Below are 18,491 nucleotides of genomic sequence, written 5' to 3'. Positions count from 1 at the left end.
CCTCAATCTCCAAAGCTGCTTTCGTCATGAGTGGATCTGCTTTGAACTTGCAGCTTGGCTCTGCCTCTATGATGTCAACAAGCTTCCTCTTGCATTCGTCACGTGCAGGTGTGCTTCCTTCTGCTGCTGGTGATGGTGTTGCTCACTGTGATTTCGTTCACATTCATCTTGATATCACTGTCTATGAACAACTTGATGTCTTCGTGGATAGGCAAGTTCATACACACTTGATCCACTGCATCCCCAGTTGCACTCTTAACGGTGTCTTTGACTCTGCTCTACTGGAAGTCATTGTATCATGCTACTGGGAGGTGTATGAACACCTGTGATGCCTGGAGACATAACAACACTTATGGAAAGAAATCTGTCAGTCAAAAAACAAAACAAACTTGAGGACTGACTTGCAACATACCTGTGTGATTGATCATGAAAGTTGTGTAATTTCTGCCAGGAGTTCAGGAGACTGACTGCCAAAAATATGCAAGGCACAGTCCAGGCTATGGATAGGTTGACTAGCTATTGGAACTACACAATGCACAGACTAGCCTGGCCTGCTGAGGACTGAAACTACGCAATGCGCGATTTCAATCAATAGTGACATGTAACCAGCAAACTGCATTACGCAGTTTCTGGGGCCAGCAGGACACTGCCTCCAAGAATTACGCAATGCAAACTTGGAGGTTACTATTGGGCCAGACTTGTGCAATTTCTAGAGGGAAGGAAGAGCCTCCGCTTCCGGAAATGTGCAGTGCTAGCCGAGTATAGCACCGTCCGGGCCAAGCTAGCCTAAGCAGGTCGACGAGCGATTGGAAACATGAGAAGTTTGAATGCATGATTAGATGAGTGCAAACAAGAGTGAATAATCAAACATGCAAAAAATAAGTGCATGATTCAGAAAACGGGAAGGCATGCACGTGTGTGAAGTGAGTCGCCGCAACGTCAACTATTTGTGCAAAAATAGTGTCATGCATGCGACAACAGTGAGATGCGAATGAAAACTGAAACGGTGCTTCTACAAGCTAACATACATCAAAATGACAGTAAGTGCTCACTGAAATCAAGTAGACAACACTCACACAAAGAAAAATAGAAAAAGTGACAGAAACGCAACGCGAGACATGAAAAGTGGGCTTACCCAAAAGCAGTTGAGTTGAGTGTACCGAAAACTCCTAGATGCAATGGGGGATGTCAGAGCTACAATTTCATTGTGAGGAATGAGCTCTGCAGTGTCCAGTTGATGTGTTTTGATAGAATCGAGGTTGTTACACACATGCCACAAATCTAGGAAAAGCACACTTGGCAGGAGATTTCTAAAACGATCCTTGAATGTAACCTCCAGCTGCTAAAACTAGATCCCTGAATCAAGGGATGCCTTTGCATGCTGCCTTGGGAGAAACATTCCATGCATGAAAATCAGTTTTTCTCGGTCCTGGAGGGAACCGGTCAACTTGAAGGCACATGCATCGGTCTATGGGCCTGGGATGAAAATCTGTGCAGTTTCTGGGCTGAGTAGAGATGACTATCCTAGAAGGATTGCACAATTTCTGAGAGGAACATGTGACTGTCTCCCAAGATTGCATAATTTCGAGGTTGAGTAGTTGTCCTGGGTGGATTTGCGCAATTTTTGCTAGCTCTTGGGCTGGCTGTCCCAGAGGGATTGCACAATTTCTAGGCTGAGCAGTTGACTATTGCCCAAAATTGTGGAATTTCTGGGCTGAGCAGTCCTGTTGGTCTAGATTGCACGGTTTTTCCAGTGAAGGTTGACAAGAAGGATTGCGCAATTCTGGAGCCCAGCGGGCTGCCAGTCGGGATTGCACAATTTTTGGAGGGAAGGCTGGTTCCCCTCCAAAATTGCGCAATTTCTTGAGGCAGTTGCTCAGCCTGCAACTGGACCAAGTCCAGAGAAACAACCTGTGAGGGGGATGCAACAAGCCATCATGCATAGGTTGGAAATCTACTATAAAACCACTGAAGCTTGTGTACTTGATAGTGCAAGACATGCTGCTGAAGATGGTCGGCAGGGAGGCTCCAAAACAAAGCTAAGGCAAAATTTTGGAGGGTGGTTGTAGCCGCTACAACAGAGTCCCATTTTAGACCTCAAAATTTCTCTAGTAGAATGGATATCCTCCCAGTTCTCCAACTCTATATTTAATAGGGCTTGGTGATTATAACCTCATTTCATCCTTTGGAGACATGGAAGAAGCATAACAAAATGATATTCATAAATCAATCAAACTCCTTAGAAATAATTTGTTACACCATCCTCAATAATGTTCATGCATCTATCCTAATATATATATATTTTTTAATATCATTAGGAGGTATTCTCGAGTGACTAGAGGGTCTTTAAGTTGGCCTAGATGAATTATGTAAATTTTTATTTTATTAAGTTAAGTCGGCCCACGAGAAGTCAAGTCAAATAGACAGTGAAGGGGCATGTCCCTTGGGTTTTCACACAGTCCCCCTAGATGTGTATAAATAAGATGTCAATATGCCTCATTTGGGGACCAATGAAGAGAAATTCTTTCTCCCTCTTTATCATCAAGCTTGACCAACATTCTTGAGGCCACATGTGGGAGAAATCAACCAATTCTAACTGCAACAAATTGACCAAAGTTGACCAAACTTAACCACACAAATTTCACTGCAAGGCTTTAACCAAATATAACCATAGGTTGATTTTAGACCACAGTTCACTGGCCGTAATTGGTCATAGGGTCGAATTTGATCGCGGGTCAAACTTTTGACTATAGTTGACATTTGACTGGTTTTTACTAGCATCAACCAATTCTTGAATTTGAATCGCTTTGGCTGGTATTTTAACTTGGATATTGGCACATATTTATAAGAAAATTGATAATTTGTAAACCTTGCCAAATAATTATTTCTTCTAAGAAAAGTTGTTGGGTTTTCTCCCAAGGTTGGGTTTCCCCAGGTACAAATTATTGCCTCTATTATGAATGGAAATCTTTATATGATCTTTACTATATGATGCATTAATATGGATATTTTTTGTGTGTAATTGCTTAGTGATATCATTGGAATGAGAAAATTATTTAAAAATTATTAGGCAGTAATTATCATATCATAAAATGGTATTCTACTTCACTTGCCATAAAATTTCAACATGGTATCATAGTTGTTAAAAGAACATCCATTTAAGTAAGCCTAAGAGACAATAATACGTAGCTTGATTGGATTTTAAATATCTTGTCAAAATGGTGTCAACTCTTAAAGTAGAAAATAGGTTGGATGGTGCCACTAATTTCAGATCTTAGAATACGAGGATACTTCTAATCTTTGAAGAAAATGACTTTCAGGATCATATGAAGGAATTCATTCTAGAGCTAGAGGGAGGTAAGGAGAATATTAGGCATAAGTAGGATGTATCCATGACTAAGAAAATCTTGCTAGATTCTATAAAGGACCACTTGATTCCAAATGCTGTTGAGTTGAACACTACCAAAGAAGTGTATGTTTATTTGGTGATATTGTTCCACAATGAAAACACTAGTAGGAAACTAAACTTTAGGCATCAATTTCATAGTGTATTGATGACTAGATCATATTTTATTGTCTCTTATCATATGATATTCTCTCATTTGAGAGATGAATTTGGAGCCATTGTCGATACCATTGATGATGAAAAACTTGTTACAATAACTCTCAATGGATTTCCTACCTCATGGGATCCATTTTCTTAAGTAATTGGTGCTTTAGAAAACATGCCCAAGTTTCTGAATTTAGGCTTCTGTGATACATAATTATGATTGTTGAGACATATTTCAGTACTAATCACATCCAAAGCATTTTATTGACACGTTTCAAACCATCTAATGTGGTTCATCATCAGGACAAAATGCAGAGTCAGATCATGGCAATAGATTAAATAGTGATAGCTATGAAGAGAGTAAATTTTTTGACTATTAGAGTTTTAATATCTTGTTTTGACCAAATATTAAAAATTATATTATAATTAATGAAAGAAACTGTTTTTGACTAAATAACGAATGTTGATTTTAATTAGAATTTTTTTATTAAATCATAATAATACCCAATTTTAATGAGCTACAAATGGATTGTGTCCAAGAGGAGGCTATATTGTTGTACAAGGACTGCTTATAGAGACCTCAAGATGAATAAACTCAAGCCCTTGCAACTCACATAAGAAAAGGAAAAGGAAGAATAAATTTTGGAAAGTTTGATAAGAAGAATACATGTAGAAGACTCACTCCAACTCAAGATCAGAAGAAGAAGGATATGTCAAAGATTGGGTGCTTCAATTGTCATGATTTTGGACACTATGCCTCCCAGTGTCTTTAGAAGAAAATGAAGGAAACAGAACATGCATCAACACTCGATGTTGTTGATGATGATAAACATCAACCTCAAAAGAATATAAAGGAATCTAAGCTTGATAGGATTACAGATGGTATTCAAAAAGAGTGCTTCTTTTGACATTCATTAGTTATTTTTTCTCATGAAGGCCAAGGATGAGGTATTTAACAAGATCAAAGAATCCAAGGCTCAATTATAAAACTTGATAGAGAAGAAGATCAAGGTTTTGAGGTCAAATAATGGATGAGAGTATACATCCAAGGAATTCAATGATTTTTTGCGAGGCAAGGAACAAGAGGAGTTAATTTCCAAATTCAAATGGTTTATTTGCAACCAATCTCCAAATTCAAGCTTGCAACCCTTGCTCTAGGAGTTAAGTGGTCCTAGGTTTCCTTCCTTGCGCCTAGAGGTGCATTATACGGTGCATTCTATAGTCTAGTATGAGAGCAATGTGTGGTTCCATCTGTGCTCAACATGGAGTTGACACATGTCACTCTTAAAATGAAAATAAATAAATAAATGTATAAATATAAAAGCAACGTCAGTTATTTAAAAAAAATGAATATGCATTTTTCATTAGTATAATCCCAACCTCACTATGATTACTCTATTTGTTGTTGACATTACAATTCAATGTGGTCAAAATATTTCACTCACACTCAGTCAGAAATAAAATATTTCAATGTCAACATGATGTGATATAATTTCATATAAACTTCAAAAAGAGATAAAGTAATTAAAAATAAAAGAGTGTGAATAAGATGTTTAGACCTTATACTTTTCAAAAATATTTCAACAAGAGATTTAAATAAACTAAAGATCTATGTTAACTAACATCAACTTCATATGTATCAATGTATAGAAAAAAAAAAAAAAATTAAAAAAAAAAAAAATTAATGTTGTATATAATAAAATATTCAATATCCAAAGGAAAAAAAAAATGAAAGTTAAAAATAAAATAAGAAAATGTCAAGTGCTTCATAATAAGAACAAGTGTCATAGCATTGTCCTTGCCATTCAAGTGTAAATTATTCTTTTAGAAAAATTACAAATTGATGTATGAAGTGGAAAAATTAATTTCTTGTTGATGGGAAATGACTTGCATAAATTTTGGTGGGTAGTAACCCGTAGCAAGTCTGCACATTTACATTTTTACTCCTACTTATTAAAGTGTTGAAGAACACATAAATAATGGTTTGCAGTAACTACCACTAAGTATACTTAATTATATCTTGATTTAATTTTTTTTTTTATGCAAATACTTGGTTAAATTATGGTGGCCAGTAATTGATACTAAATATGTTATCTACATGAATATGAGATATTTTAAGGATTTTAATTTTCGATGGTTTTCCTATCAAACTTAACAATGAAAAATCTCTACACAAATGTCTCAGCATGGCATAAATATTGCAAATGCATCCAAAAATTATGGCAAGAAAATATGAAGTAGTTATCTACGTGGAATTACTATAGAAATCTGGTGCCAGAATTGCAATTGGTAAAGAAATTTTAATCTAAATCAAGAGACACAATTCTACTCTATTGATCTGCAAAATTCAATTGATAATTTATAACAACAATATCATATATGCAATAAGAAATAACACACATGCACAATATTTTTTCTAAGGGAACCCAACTAGGAAAAACCCTTCAAGCATCTTTTCATTAATTAGATGAATAGAGATGTATTACATGCTGGCAAAAAATGGTGAACAGGTTGAGACCCTAGGTTCAAACACAAGGGCCAACAAAGGGTCTATCCTGGTCTAGCATAATGCCGATATTTTCACCTTACTTCAGAAGATTAAGGTGTCTCACCCGAGGCGTGTCGCGACCTTACTTAGTTAGGTGTTGGAACCAGGCATCATGAGAAATCACATGAAAGCGACCAATACTCATTAAACCCAGAACCAAGTCATCAAATATACAAATGAAATAGCTTAAGCATTCAAAAGGACATGTAATATGCATATGCATTCATAATAAAAAAATTTGAAGGAGGCACATAAAGTCACACAAGAAGACTCTTAAACATTCCCACAACTTCTTCTTTCATTAGTTCGACAATATTACATCAATACATTTGGCTCAGAGACCTCATCGAAAGAACAAATATTAGAAATAGAAGATCATTCATGGCTAGGAGAATACATAATCGAGTATGCTCATGAGGCTCTGTGACAACATTTCAGTATACTCCTCCTTTTCATTTTGGATTTTCTTTAGGCCTTTTAAACATTGCACTCGCTTGAACTGTTTCTTTTCTCCTCAAATTCTCCGTCTTTCTCTTTTCGGTTGCCTCTATTACTTGGTTGTGACTGCATCCTCGGTTGTTAGCGAACGTTTGGGCTTGGTTGTGGTTGCATGTGCCCTGATGTCTCTAACTCATCCTCTGCAATTGATAGTCTTTAGAGGGTTCTTTATCCTTCATCGATTATCTTCTCTGTGACTTTCCAAAGGTCATATTTGGTCAACGTCAAAACATGACAAAACTTAATTCCTCAAAACGAAGGACCCAACATTACAATTGCTAGCTCAGTCTAAGCTTAACCTGCAAGTGAATAACCTATCTCTCTACTCACTGAGAAGCTCTAACCCAGGCTTAGTGAATTTCTACCTTAGCTTGAGCCCCTATTTCCTTGCACAATTCCTAGAGAATTGACCCCTATTTTTTAGGAATTTTCCTCCAATTTATTGTGCAATTCCCAAGGATTGATCATCTGACTGAATGCAACACCTATACACTCAAACTGTTTATTACTACTTGTTACACTGCCTTGGAATCTCCAACAAAATTGGGAACTCAAATTCTCTACATGCACTAGTTATTTTAGGTTGAGTGATAAGTTAACTAGATGGTCATTGAGTTAGATTGTTGTTCCACTGCACAACTAACATTCCACTAGTTCCTCCAACTGTTACAACTAGTTCAATTGAACACAACGAGATATACTTGAACTGGATTACTAAAATTTAACAATCAAACATGCTTAAATGAACTATGAGCCCTCTAACTCGAATTTACTAATCTAACTGAGTGACAAGATCCATGACACACAATTTAACTGCCTCCAAGTTGTCTATTGATGAGGAAATTCAAATTTTCTCAATTTGACCAAGGCAAAGTCAAATTGAATCTTTCTTGCCACACTTCTCAACACTCCCTCTCAGTAAGAAAGGGATTATCAACCACCCCTGTCCTACACCTATGGAACTCGAACTTCCCTCTTGGCAAATCCTTTGTCAAGATGTTAACATCTTGTTCCTTTATCGGAATGTATTGTAGCAACATTATCCGCCTTTGCACACAGTCCCGTAAATGATGATACAAGATATATATATATATATATATATATATATATATATATATATATATATATATATATATATATATATATATTCTTGCATCAATCATGAAATACCGGATTCTCAGATAGATTAATGCAATTTTAATTATCAAAATAGATCACAGTTGGATCTAATATCTTACCAAACTGTCCCGCAAGTATCTTTATCATCCAAATTGCCTCACATGTTGCTTGACTTGCAACGATGTATTTTGCTTCTGCCAAATTGAGTGCCACAAATCTTTGCTTCCTGATGTACTAAGAAATTGTTGTGGACCCAATAATGAATATTCCACCTTATGTACTCTTTCTGTCGAATGGAATCCCTGCTCAATATGCATCTGTAAAGACACACAACTTCATTCCCTCTTTCTATCTATACCATATTAATCCATACTTGGTAGTTCCTCTAAGGTACCATAAAAGATGCTTAGTTGCCTTCCAATATAATTTGGTTGGCCTAACCATAGCTTGGATTAGTTGGTTTACTGCATAGAACATATTTGGTTGTCTGCTCACAAGATACAGCAATGAACCCACTAACTTCTAGTAAATGGTAGCATCCACGTCTTCACCTAAAGTGACAGTCTCCTTCCTCTAGTTGGTCGCATGAGGTGTCTCCGTGAGTTTACAACTGCCCATGCAGAATATTTGTAGCATCTCGTTGGCATACTTGCCTTGAGACACAATAAATTCCCCATCACCTTTCCATGCTTCCAGCCCGAGGAAGTAGTGCATGAGACCCATGTCCTTCATTTCAACTTCCCTTGCAAGGTCCTCCTTGCAAGAGCTGATGAGTTTCTCATCACCTGTTAATATTAAATCATCAACATATATAAAAATGATAATAAATTTACTTTCTACAAAATTATGATAGAGGTTCGCATCCACTTCACTTTTTGTGAAACCCAAACTAGTGAGATAATTGTTCATCCTAGTGTACCAAGCACAGGGTGCCTGTTTGAGACCATACAATGCTTGCTTGAGTCTTCACACATGAAACTCTAGATAAAATGTATCAAAACCTTATGGTTGCTCTATGTACACCTCCTCATCAATAACACCATTGAGAAATGTTGTTTTTACATCCATCTAGTGGATCTTCCACCCCATCTGCGTAGCCAGTGCAAGAATTGATCTAATGGATGAATACCTTGCTACAGGAGTGAAGGTTTCCTCATAGTTAATTCCCTCAAATTGAGAGAATCCTTTAGGCACAAATATGACCTTATAATTCTCTATGCTTCCGTTTGCTGCATACTTAACCTTGAAGATCCATCACGAACCCACAATTTATTTATCTACAAGTCTTGGGACCACTTCCCAAACACTGTTTATCATGATGGATTCGTATTCTTCCACCATTGCCTCAACCCAAATAGGTTTCTCAATTGCTTCCTCAAAAGAGTATGGCTCAGTCTCTACAAGCTAAGTCATTATATCCATGTAACTAGTGTACCTCTCACGTGACCTCCTTTTCCTTCGCAAATTTGAAGGAAATCCCACATTCTCCCTCACATCCTAAACCAATCTATTAGCTTCCCTGTCTCTTTTTCTCCCTTCTCTAGATGGTTATGCTTGAGTGGGTGTCTCCACTCCCTTCTCCTCTATTTGTGGCTACTCCACAACTTTCACAGGGTTCTCCTTTGGAGATAAAAGCTCCTCTTCTGGTATGATCTAAAGCTCCCTCTCAAGAGAGAAAAACATCGTTTTCTCCTCATCAAACTTTGCATCTCTTTGCACAACTATTATTTTGAGGGAAGGTAAGTACACATGGTAAGGCGTGGAGTTTCAGTATAACCCAAAAAAACTCTCGACTTTGTTGTTGGCTCAAGCTTTTTCCTCAAATCTTTGGGGACATGGCAGCAAATAGAGGCTCCAAAAATCCTAAAGTGAGACACATTCGACTTTCTCCCCAAGAAATCCTCCTTTGGAGTAATCATACCAAGAATTTGATGAGGACACTGGTTCTACAAGTAGATTATTGTGTTACATGCCTCTGCCCACAAATGCAGTGGTAGGCCTTCATCATGGATCATAGATCTCACAACTCCAACAATGCTTTAGTTCTTTCTCTCAGCTACCCCATTTTGTTGTGGGTTATGGGATATTTTCAGCTCTCTTGGAATGCCTTGTTTCGCATATAACTCCTTGAAGTCATTCGAAACATATATCCATTGTCACTCCTGAGAGCCTTCATCTTCTTGCTGGTATCTTTCTCAACTAGTCCCTTGAATTCTACAAACTCTAAACATGTCTCATCATTCTTCCATGTGAAGAAGATCCAACACTTCCTCAAGAAATAATCAATAAAAATAACAAAACATTTGTGTCTGGCAGTGGAGGCTGTCGAGAAAGGTCCACAAACATCAAAGTGGACTCTTTCCAAGATTTCATGTGCTTTTCTATCTTGCTCATGGAATGTGGATTTCACATAATTCCCCATGGTACAACCTTTGCAGACATCTTATTGCTCAAGTTCTCCTTTAGGGAGGCCAATGGTTATTTTCTAGATAGTTTCTAAGGTGCCATGATGCAAATGACCCAAACTCATGTGTCAAAGTTCACTGACATTGCGGCTCTGCACTTTCTTTGCCTCACTACTTAATGCAACGTAATCTTCCACATCCAACTTGTATAGGTTCTTCATTCGAACCCCAATATTCTTCACCTATCCAATGACTATGTGTCTTAGGAATGATTTCCCTTTCCTCAAGATCAAATCATAACCACGGTCTTCCAAAACTTCTATGGAGATGAGATTCTTCTTTAGTCCTGGAACAAACATGACATCTTTGAGGAAAAGAGGATATCATGAATCCCTCTGAAAGGTTACTATACTAATCCCGGTAGCACTATACCTCCCGTCGTCCCCAAGATTAATATGCATCTGGAGATCTTTCTCCTCTAGGTCAATGAAAAACTCTCTACATCTTGTCATGTGGAACGAGGCACCAGAGTCCAAGTACCACACAATCCCCATCACCATGCTAGCCATGCATGCAATAAGGGTGAAGTCTAGCTCAAAATGTGAAGCCAATGCCTCACCTGTTGTTCCTCCCGAGTTCTTCTTTCCAAAAAATTTATGTGGACACTTTGTAGCATAGTGCCCGAATTCACAACAATTGAAGCATTTTATTTTGGAGAAGTCTTTCTTCTTTCCCCCTTGGCTAGATTCTAGTTTGGTTTGAGATTTTTTCCCTTTGCCCTTCTTTCCCTTTCCAACCAATGAAAAGATTTCTTCATCCCCACCCTTGGATGAAGTTCCATATTTTTTATTTCACTTGATCTGATCTTGTACCAAATTGGACCACAAGCATTCCTAACTGGGTGATTTCTTCCTCTCATTCACTAACTCCTAGTAGTTATGTCACCTTTTGGGAAGGCCTAGAAGAGCTAGGCTCACCAAGTCATCTTCGACAACATTCACACCAACCATTCCAAGATCATCGTGAACTTGGGTTAAACTATTGAGATACTACAGAATAATATCATTCTCCTACATCTTCTTGTTTTGAAGTTTTTCTTTGAGGGCCAGTTTTTTATGATCACTGCTATTCTTGAAAAACTTTATCAGTGCCTTCCACATTGTGAAAGGAGTTTCTTTCCCACGGGGATTTGAGATAATGTGGTCTCGCACTCCATCCAATATTATTCTCCCCGCCTTGTCTACATATTTCTTCCCTTGGGCTAGGTTCTGGGCATCAGATTCTGCTAGTTTTGAAACATCTCTCTTGATGTACTCTAGCAAGCCATTTCCATCAAGAATCACCTCCATGCGATCCTTCCTTACAATGAAATTCGAGCTACTTTTGAAGGCATACTCTAATCTTATTCTATTGAAGGCCATTCTCACAACTTTGAAGATATCCTACTACAATAAAACTGTAGATTCAAACCTCCTGAGAAACAACTTCGAAATTCCTGCTCTAATCTTAATCTCGCTTTGATACCATATAGAAATTTGGTGATAGATTTGCAACTGCTTAAGAAATTTTAATGTAAATCAAGAGACACAATTATACTCTACTAATCTGTGGAATTCATTTCACAATTTAGGACAACAATCTCAGACATGCACTAAGAAACAAGAAATATGCACAATATTTTTACTAGGGGAACCCAACTGGGAAAAGCCCCTCAAGCCTCTTTGCATTAATCATATGAATAGAGATGTATTACAATTGCTAGCTCAGTGTGAGCTCAACCTGCAAGTGAATAGCCTATGTCTCTGCTTAATGAAAAGCTTTGACCCAGACTTAGTCAACTTTTGCCTCTGCTTGAGCCCCTATTTCCTTGTGCAATTCCTAGAGAATTATCCCTTATTTTTTAGGAATTTTCCTCCAATTGATTGTGTAATTCCCAAGGATTGATCATCTGACTACATGCAACACTTGTACACTCAAACTACTTTATGACTACTTCTTACGCTGCCTTGAAATCTCCACCACAATTGGGAACTCGAATTCTCTACATGCACTATTTATTTTAGGTTGATTGATCAGTTAACTGGATGATCACTAAGTTAAATTATTGTCTCATTGCACAACTGATCTTCCACTAGTTCCTCCAATTGTTAGAATTAGTTTAATTGAACACAACTGGATATAATTGACCTAGATTACTAAAATTTAGCAATCACACATGCTTAGTTGAACTCCAAGTCCTCTAACTCGAATTTATTGATCTCACACATGCTTAAGTGAACTCCAAACCATATAAATCGAATTTACTGAGCTAACTGAGTGACAAGAGCCATGTCACACAAGTTAATTGCCTCCATGTTGTTTGTTGATGAGGAAATTCGATTTTTTTTCATTTGACCATGGAAAAGTCAAATTGAGACTTTCTTGTTTCACTTCTCAACAATTACGTTGTACAAAGCGTGCAAATAGATTTTCAAGTTATGGTCCAATCAATTTTTTTTTCAATAATATTGAAAAATATATATCTGTTTTTCAATTTTAAACATTATAACTTGTATTGGTCAATTTTAAACTATAAGTGGTCAACAAACCAATCGAGAGTCTTGACAAAGACTTATAATAAGAAGGAGATGTCTAATTTGATCAATTCTTAATGCAAAATTAATATGTGGCACTTAAAAATATTCCTAATAATAGAAAAAATCAATATGAATAATTAATAATTTTAATATGCAATATATTAAAAATGGAAAAATCCATTTTAATGTGACAATATAGTCCATAGATAATATGTCTCACTACACATGTTATGTAAAACATTTTAATGTCAACTATGTATATATTGTTTAAAAAAATTTATGTGTATATCATATAAAGCAATTCAAAAAAATAAATTTTTATGGTGAAAAGATTTGAATTAGTGTGATTATTTTACATTTTGATTTCTTTAAATTTTTTTTTGTTTTTTGTTTTTTTTTTTTTTCTCTAAAATCCAACAAAGATTTTTTGAACTTACAAGTTTAAGTAAAGATAATTTAAATAATGAAAAATGAAACATTGTACATGTATAGAGAACTACTACGAATTTATTGGGATCAATCAAAGGATGAGAACCCCTAAGGATTTATTGGGATCTATCAAAAGATAAGAACCATGTAATTTCTTTTTCAAATTTTACATTTAAAAAAAAAATTGCATTTAAACATATTTAATCCCTATAAACACATGCTAGATTCGTAATTAAAATAGATAAAATATACTTATCCAAATCCTAAATTAACTATAAACCCACCCACCTCTACATGCTAGATGATTACCAACCAAACCATCATTCTAGAACCATCATATTTACAACCAATTTTAAATTAACCATGACACATACTACACCTGGCCTCTATTTTCAGCACATCCTATTATCTCTGGTTCGATTGCGCACAACCTCTCCGATCCACGTGAGAGCGGTTCCAGACTTCCAGTCCCTCTGTTCGTAGTGCCATCCTACAGAACCATTGATATACTTGTTGTTATTTCAATTCAATTCCAGAAATTGAAAAACTAACGGTTCATGATTGTTTTCGGAGCGTGCGAAAGCCAAAGACAAAATTGTAACTAGCAATTGCCCCAAAAGGTGCAAATAGAGGCCGATAGAAATGTTAAATTGAAAGAATTGTATTTTGGTTCAAAATAATAAATATTATAATAATTCAATCATTCAAACTAAACCTAGTCAATAAATTGCCCAAAATAAAATAAATCCTTAATCAAAATTATACAAATTATTATTTTTAGTTTCTACCATTCCATTACAGCTCTAGCACATATATAAAGATACACAAAGTAAAGTATTGAAACATGAATATATTCTCATAATAACTCTGGGTTGGAGATACCGCCATAATTTGACAGCAAGAAATCAATCAGCAATATATTCTCATAATCACTCTAGGTTGGAGATACCGCTACCTCTATTCTATGTTTCTAAAGCAAAATTCCTGCACATTCCACACTATCAGTGTAATTTATTATATTCACAATAGCCCCAAGCAACTTCTTAAAATCTCAATTCACAACTCCAGCAACATAATACTTTTCCTAAACATTTCCTTGAATGAAAAGATACATCCTCCCAAGGTATGTCCAAAGTATGACAAATGAACAACACTGAATAATTTCAAATATATATCAAAGCAATACAAACATAGCAAGCCACTAGGCCCACTACTTCAGCCATCTTTACAGTCAACTATGAGAACACTAACCTAACAATAGTTGATCATACAACTCAAAAAAATGAAAATAATGTTCATGCTAAATTCTCATAATTTTTATCTTTTACTTTTTGTTAAAAACTCCCCAGAATAGGACAAATGCAAGTTTCATAATCATTAACTTGTAAGATTGGTCACAAGTTTATTTGAAGCGTAGTCCAGAGGGTTGTAGGGGTCTTTACACTGGGCGACACCGTCATGCACATGGCATCCAGCCATGGACAACGAAGGTGATCTTTAGAACAGAAAGTCTTGATTTAACACTGCCACTTTGATAGTGACAATGTGATCATCCAGTGAAAGAAGAACCAGATCATGCCAAGAGGGGTGACCACAGTTTAATTAAAATGTAATTACAGACACAATTAGAAAGTTCCACCTACTCTATGCCTAGGGTATTCCTGAGATGAGAAAGCATGAAATTGGTTATAGATTGAGAATCCACGGGCATCACTCTGGGTTGGAGATACCACATCTATTCTATGTTTCTAAAGCAAAATTCCTGCACATTCCAAACTATCAGTATAATTTATTATATCCACAATAGCCCCAAGCAACTTCTTAAAATCTCAATTCACAACTCCAGCAACATAATACTTTTCCTAAACATTTCCTTGAATGAAAAGATATATCCGCCCAAGGTATGTCCAAAGTATGACAAATGAACAACATTGAATAATTTCAAATATATATCAAATCAATACAAACATAGCAAGCCACTAAGCCCAGTACTTCAACCATCTTTACAGTCAACTATGAGAACACTCACCTAACAATAGTTGATCATACAACTCAAAAAAATGAAAATAATGTTCATGCTAAATTCTCATAATTTTGATCTTTTACTTTTCTTTTTCTCCCACCTTGACGTATAACACAATAACAATCATATGATCGACATAAAGCTCTCTCTGCAACTTAGTCATCCCTGATGTATAACACAATAACAATCATATGAGCGACATAAAACTCTCTCTGCAACTTAGTCATCCCCAATAATTAACTACTGGAAATTTTGAAAAAATAATTAGATAACTCACGTCATGCTTTGATCACTATTGGGAAAATATTGATAACTACTTTTCTAATCACGTTGAAGAAAATCAAATCATTCATCAACCATTGGAAGCAAATTGACACAAAATATCTTAATATTGACTCAGAATCAAAGGTTTTCTTTTCATTTTTTTCTTATTTTCTTAATCCGTCAACTCCAAAGAGAACCTGATAGGACAAAAGTTGATCCTACACTAGCCACAATTTGTTTTAATGTAGCGAAAATCCCTTGGAGAAAATACTCAAATGCTCTCAACAATTACTCAAAAACCAACGAATGCTCTCACAGTAATAGCAATTGCCACCACTGGGCACGCAGCTTTTCAGAAACCACTCTAGACAATATCCATTGTCAGCCCATCATCACAAATCAGTGTTTTCATGTCAAAAGTTTGGATTTAAATTAAATATCTACTCAGGCAGTCTACATTGGATGATAGTCGTCTGCAACCACATCCATGAACTTTCGTCCCAGAGAACGAGCGTACCTGAATTGAAATCAAAGGAAGAGAAAAAACTGCACGACTTAAAATTCAACCTGCAATGGTTTATGGCATTGCCGTGCTGACATAGAGTTTGGAATGCAGGACACTTCATCTCCTTCAGCATTTCCTCTTCCTCCTATTTAACAAATGGCAATTCTTCTTTTCTTTTCACTTTTTTTTCCATCAATTTTCTCTTACAGCAGACAAGCCAAAGGTTTACCCAAAAACCCATTCTCTCTTAAATATACCCTTTTGGTACGAGTTTTGACTCGCATTTTTTCATTTTCTATTGCAGAACTTTTTGAGAATGTTTATATTTTTATCTTTTGACTATATTGAGGAGATCATAGACGAAGATTTGTGAACAACCCTCAACTTGCTTGTTGACACACTCCACTGACTCCTGGTATTTTGCCTTACTAATGGCTATAATAAAAAAAAGCCATTCATAACCCAACTGATTCTTTCGTTTCAACAAAAACCCCATTGTTATGGATGTTCCTAGTTCATCCTCCATATGAAGAACCATGTGAAAGGAAAAAATCATAATCTGGATGTTTCACCTGATGTAATCTCAACCATTGATCAGCTGACTGAAACAAAGAGTTAGCCTGCTGTCGTTCACAGTTGCCATTAGTACTCCACACTGTCCCCTTCAACTTGTAAGAAGCTAGACCAAATACTGGTAAAGCTATCTTTGGAGAACCCCCAGAATTGCTTATCGGAGTGACAGGAACACTTTTCCCTCCAGTACTTACATGAATACTGCCACCATCTGCCAAAACATCAGTTAGAGATCAAATGCGGAGTGAGAAAATCAGAATTCAAAAAGCATCAACATGCTTTACTGATATGAAAACTATGTGAACAAAGTAGCAACAAGATGGAGGGAAAGAAAATAGAAAACAGATGAATCAAACCTTTTAGTGGAGTTGAAAGGGAATGAAAAGTTAGGAAGCAGGCAGCCAGGTCTCGCAAGGTTGGACCTGTTGGTATCCTGTATATCGGGTACCTGTAAGGAAATTCTTGTTTTAATTAGATAGCGGTAGATAATGAAAATTCATCTAGACGTTACTGATCGCATTGAACAAAATCCAATAGAACAGGAATGCTTAATAACTAACTGGCCTCCACACCAACTTAATCAAGGATTGCACAAGTATAATTGATGGCATACCAAGCAACCGATAGCCAACTGATTGGCAACAGATCAATGCTTCTTAAGGTTTTCAGCTGTGGAAAGTCCTTGGCAAGATCTCCAATCTGCAACATCCAGTTAACAGATATTAATTTTAACCTCGCAATTGAAACTACACCATGAAATAAAACATTCCTCAAAATAAATGCATAACCGAATCTTACCTTGTCAGCCAGAGGTTCACGACTATATGGAGTTGCTCGCTCAAAATATTGAAATGAAGGGCAACTGCTTCCTTCACCATCATCACTAGAAAAGCCTTTTTGTGCAGCTTTAGAGTGACTTCTATTGCCCCACCATATTTTGAGTCTCACTCTGCTTCATCACTACTACTACTACCTTCACTACCTGTATCTCTATAATCATCACTTGCATCACTCTCCTCACCAGGGGACCTGCAAAAAAAACAAAGCATGTTCAGGACTCAACTGAGCCAGCATGAATCACGTGTCCAAATGTTATCAAGTTTTAAATGATATTGCTCCAATGAAAGACATGTGCATTAACACTGAATTGTGACAGGCAAAATCTTGTCTCAGATATGACACAACTGATATAGAGAGCCGCCGAAGCATGCAATATTTTCATCGTCTGGAGCAACATTAGAGCAGAATCGTTTGCAAAGATAGATTTCTCCAAAAAAAATTGTTAAACAACAGGAGCTAAATTGTTAAAGTTAAAACAACAGGAGCTACGGTGTATATTATGCCTTATTTACCATATTATTATTATACAAAAGCATTCAGCTGTGGTCAGATTTACAAAATATTAAGGAACCTCCCTTTGACATGACTTGCTATGAAAATAACTGGTGAATTGGATAATCTACCTGGTGCCAATATTAGGTCCAGAAGGGTGAGTGTAAAGTTGAATGGCAGAAAGAGATGGTACATAATACTGCATAACAGTGTCGCTTCTATTCAACACTATCGGTACTCCAGCACCATATGCACTCCACTCGTTGAATGACTCCCACAGATCACCAAGACTGAAGAAGGGCATGGATTTGGCTTCAGAATCCCTCCATCCTTTCATGAATGTCTGTGAAACCAAGAATTATTCCTATTATCAATGAAGAGCCAATGCCAGAACAACTAGAAAACATTGTGTTGTTAAAAATACAGGGTTCATAACAGAAGATATCAAAATCCTAAAATGTACATTTAGCTACAAGCCTAACATTACTAGGGATAAAATAAATACACTTGGAATAATAGAAAATTATCGGAAATAAACTGGAGGCTCATCACAATAGGGTTTCAAAGCAAGTACCTTGGGTAGATACTGAAGAGGAACAGTTGGAGTTGTAGATTCCAGACAACGATCCAGATTACAACAGCACGCCTTCCTTCCAAAAGCGGTAGAAA

General features: G+C 36.4%; 1 pseudogene across 1 annotated transcript; it reads right to left on the bottom strand.

The window, feature by feature from the left end:
• Positions 1-15,539: 15,539 nt before the first annotated feature.
• Positions 15,540-18,159, bottom strand: LOC149203326 (uncharacterized; annotated as a pseudogene). The gene is made up of 5 exons (XR_016253700.1): positions 17,954-18,159; positions 17,289-17,519; positions 17,104-17,189; positions 16,847-16,938; positions 15,540-16,701 (listed from the first exon to the last, which is right to left on the bottom strand). The product of XR_016253700.1 is annotated as an uncharacterized LOC149203326 (transcript).
• Between the last annotated feature and the right edge of the window lie 332 nt (positions 18,160-18,491).

The sequence above is a fragment of the Pinus tabuliformis genome, chromosome 2_1 (assembly GCF_031772625.1).
Source record: "Pinus tabuliformis cultivar Carrire ecotype Pingquan chromosome 2_1, CPIR1, whole genome shotgun sequence".
Classification (NCBI taxonomy): domain Eukaryota; kingdom Viridiplantae; phylum Streptophyta; class Pinopsida; order Pinales; family Pinaceae; genus Pinus; species Pinus tabuliformis.
The sequence above is the reverse complement of the archived record's forward strand: the minus strand, read 5'-3'. Positions and strand labels throughout refer to the sequence as shown.